Source organism: Limulus polyphemus, unplaced genomic scaffold (assembly GCF_000517525.1).
Source record: "Limulus polyphemus unplaced genomic scaffold, Limulus_polyphemus-2.1.2 Scaffold913, whole genome shotgun sequence".
Taxonomy (NCBI): domain Eukaryota; kingdom Metazoa; phylum Arthropoda; class Merostomata; order Xiphosura; family Limulidae; genus Limulus; species Limulus polyphemus.
In genome coordinates, this window is record NW_013666523.1 from 276,022 (window position 1) to 280,519 (window position 4,498).

Sequence of the window (4,498 nt, forward strand, 5' to 3'; positions counted from 1 at the left end):
GCTCTAGAAATGAGTTTGAAAGAAAATATTGTCATGAAAAAAAGTGGAAGAAACTGTTATGTTACAAAATTTTAACTTGAAGGATTATAGTGAAGAAACTTGCACTGTAATATGTTTCACTTGCAAAATAGTATAGAAATTGCTGTATTGCAAGAAATGTTTCATTGAAGAATTATAAAAAAGATGCCAGTAGGCTACTAAGCATTTCACTTGAAATATTGTAAATGGGGACACTTCATTAGGAAGAATCTAAGAAAGAAACTGGTACTGTAAATCACATTTATTTTGAAGAAGATAGAAAGAAGAAATTGTTTCAGGGCAGATACTGCTATGGTGCAACACATTTGAATGAATATAGGGAAGAAAACGCGTGTTAAAAGAAGATGTTTCTCTTGAAAGAATATATCGGAAACTTCTATATTGCAAGAAATTCCCATTCAAAGGAAGGGAAATAATCTGGTATGTTGCAAGAGATTTTGATTAAAGGCTTATAAAGAAGAAACTGCTTTATTACAAGAGATTTTGATTAAAGGCTTATAAAGAAGAAACTGCTTTATTACAAGAGATTTTGATTAAATGCTTATAAAGAAGAAACTGCTTTATTACAAGAGATTTTGATTAAAGGCTTATAAAGAAGAAACTGCTTTATTGCAAGAGATTTTAATTGAAGGCTTATGAAGAAAATGTTTTATTGCAAGAGATTTTAATTGAAGGCTTATAAAGAAGAAAATGTTTTGTTGCAAGAGATTTTAATTGAAAGGCTTATAAAGAAACTGCTTTATTGCAAGAGATTTTAATTGAAGGCTTATGAAGAAAATGTTTTATTGCAAGAGATTTTAATTGAAGGCTTATAAAGAAGAAACTGCTTTATTACAATATGCTTTTATTGAAGAAACTAATGTGTTGTAAGAGATTTTGCTTCAAATTAGAGTTGTACTTGTAAGAATGGTGGAATGGATGGATGTTTTGGAAACTCTCACATGAAACACAAGACTACAGTGTAAAAGAAATAAGAGACTAAAAGTTTTGATTGTTGCATTTCTTATATAGCTTAAAACAATTAGATCTTTAATTACATTTCTTAGAAGATGCAATGTTTAGAATGACAAAATTGTACTTTGAAAATGTTTCACCTCTGCAGGGTGTTTTAAACTGACTGAAATATAATATTTTTATTTTACAGAAGATAGTTTAAAGTAGATAAACAAATGTACATAGGATAAGATGATAAAAGCTTATGCACCATGTTTAGGAAACTAGTTTTAAAGGAATTCATTGGCTTTAGTTGTATTTGTTGGTTCGTTGGTGTTTTAGTTATACTTTTGAAAAGCATGATATTCTAACTATTAATGTTCTTATAGTACAGTTATTGATATGAATATAATAAAATTTAAAACTACCTGTACAGGTGTTTTTCTGAAGTAGAGTGTGTTGTTTTGAGCTGACCTTATAAAGTACTTTATAACTACATGTTTGCTGATTACACTGGTCAAGTAAGGCTATACCATATTAAAATCAAAGTACTAGTTTATTGAGGACTAGCTCTGCTGAAACAACTGTTCTGTTGTTGACTGGACAATATTTCTTGTACTGCTAGGTTCTTCTTTTTTACTTCCCAACTTAAAGCTTCTTTTGTACATAGCAGTAGAGACCTGACAAGACTGTGTTGATTAAATACTTCAGTGCATGTACTTGGTATCAAGCCCGATGTAACAGCTTGTTAGGTCACTGTGAAGTGTTTTGTGCCTTATACATTGTGAGTTTCTTGTAATAAACTGTAGTTGGTCCCCCTCCAAAAGGTTTATCTTTAAAATTAGTATTTCCCACTCTATGGTAAGTCTTGTTCTAAGTTTACATAATTTAATGTTTAATGTAAAATTAGTCAAAAATAATTTATTTGTTAAATCGCTTGAATGTTTTAAGCCATGTTGTAATAATGGTTAACATAAGTTGTTTTGCAAATATCTTAAGACAAGTTATGAACAAAGTTTACATAATTATATGGTGTAATTATTACAATAACTTTCTGATGGAAATTTTGAAATACTAATTTATATATCTTAATATGCATTGCATACCAGATGTGTGTGTATGTGTCTTATTTGTTGCATTATGATAGTTGTAATAGCTCATACCACGTAAAATGTAAATTACCTGTAAATGATGAACATTCAAGATAATAAATTGAGACTGAACAAAAATATTTTGATTGTAAACAATTACGTGAATGCAAAGTTAAGGTTTTTATAGTCAATTGGGATGTAATAAAATAAGTTTTATGTAGGGTTTACATTTTACTGGTAGAATAGGCTAAATTATACTTGATCAATGAGTACAAAACTTCATCATATTACTTTTTTAGTTGTAGTTCAAGCTAGTTACCTTTTTTCTGTAAAAAACATATAACATTCCTATATTCATGAGTATTAACTGTATTCAATCTTTTTCCCTCATTCGCAATTTAAACTAAGGCAGTATTTTGAGGTAGCAGCAAAGTAAATTCTAAAACAAAAAACTATTATAAAAAGTGCATATAAGGGCAAGCTTTTAAGTTGTGGTGTTTGGAATATTCTACAACCTTAACAGAAAATAATACTTTTAATGAATCCATGCTATGTACTAAGTTAGTAGGTATGCATCAGTATTATACACCTTCTGAATATATGTGGAAATAAAAAAGGTTGTTGACCGTTTTCCATGCCATTTATTGTTTTATGCAGAAATATATATATTATGCCCTTAAATGTTAGTATTTTCATAAATGTTGTTTTCAAACAGTTCATGTGCAAAAAATAAAGAATTGTGTTTAAATATCTCGTATAACTTTTGTTTTTAAAGATATTTCTAGTATGTCTTATGAGCCAAAGTATCATGTGGCTGTAATTTCACTGTGATCTTTGATTACGAGAAAGTATTGTAGGACAAGTTATGTAAAGTTTTGGTAAAATGGGAACATATATGTGCACCCTGTAAATTCAGAAATTACTCACTCTATCCCTCAAGTATAATTTTAAAAAATGTTTAAATTATATTTCACTCAACTTTACCTTGCTGTTATCAAGAATAAAGAGGTTTTGACAGGTGGTGCACAGTTTGCTGAACTGTGTATCAGGTTTAGAAGTTGGAAGTAGATACTGTGAAATATTTACCTTGTTTTTTATATATATTACCAATTATATTTTAGCAGACTGAACACAGTCTAAGAACAATTTTCTTTAACAAACACTGATAATTTAAATTCAGGACTAGCAAAGGAGAGTATTTTTCAATCAGTTTTGTACATAACTGTGTATCCCTAGACAAGAGATGGACAAAAAAATTATTTTAGTATTTTTTAAGAATCTTGTCCCTGTTTTGTTTGATACAGAAATGTACAGTGTTTCCAATTTGTAAATATTTGCTGACAACTGGAGCAAGAATTTGACATTATTTAATGTTTTATTTATTTGTGCTAAACAGTGAGCATTTTTTGTATGGTCTGTCATATTATTTTACAAAAACACTCAACTAAAAGAAAAAAGTTGGCTTTTTCTGAAATAATTCAGATTATTCTCCTGGTGTGAACTAAAAATCCAGTCGTTGGTTGTATAATTTTAAATTTTCTAACTAACTATGATCAGAATCTTGTTTCTTCTTGCAAGTTTTATCATATGATTTCAATATTAATTTAGAAAGAATCTCTTTCACTACAGTGTTAGAAATTAGGTTGTGATTTTTATGTTTTAACTGTAGTTTAGCACTTCTAAAACTGTAGAATGATATTTAAACTAAAGGTTTCAGTTTAACATAAAATCAATTTCAGTGGTGATTGTGCCCTTCCATTTCCATTTTATGTTACAAAAGCTAGGATTATGAAAATTTTGTACTTGCTGTGCATGATATTTTAGTACTTATAGTTCGAAAATTCTGAAGTAATCAATCAGCACTTGCCTACAAGGGTGTGTTAAACAATGTAATATTAGTGCTATTACTTAAAAACTGAAATAATAAAAAATGTTAAATTTTACCCCATCTGGTATTAAACAAAATTCACCTTACTGGCCAATAGTTATTTCTATAATATAAACTGTAACTTAATATTTTTGCCTTCTTTTTTGTTTATTAGAATAGTGAGATATGACCTACAGTTGTCAAGCAAAAGTATATCATATTGTTAGTTGATTATAATTCTTTAAATATATCTTAAGTAATGTAATAAAGTATTTGTAGCAGTGTGTAAAATCTTGTACTATTTGTAATGTAAATACATGTTCAAAAATAAATTGTAACTTAAAGTTATTACTTTAAAACCTCAAACCTCTTGAATGTAGCCTGTAAAAATTGTGTGAATTGTTTTCTTGTGTCTTTAAATACTCAGTATAGCAAGTTAAGTAAGGTGGATGTCAATATATGTGTATATTATAGTTTGATATTCTCCATTTCATCTCAAATTAACAAGTTAGATCTCTGTTAAGATTTCTTTTCATTGGTTAACTATGTGCCAGTGACACAGTTTATT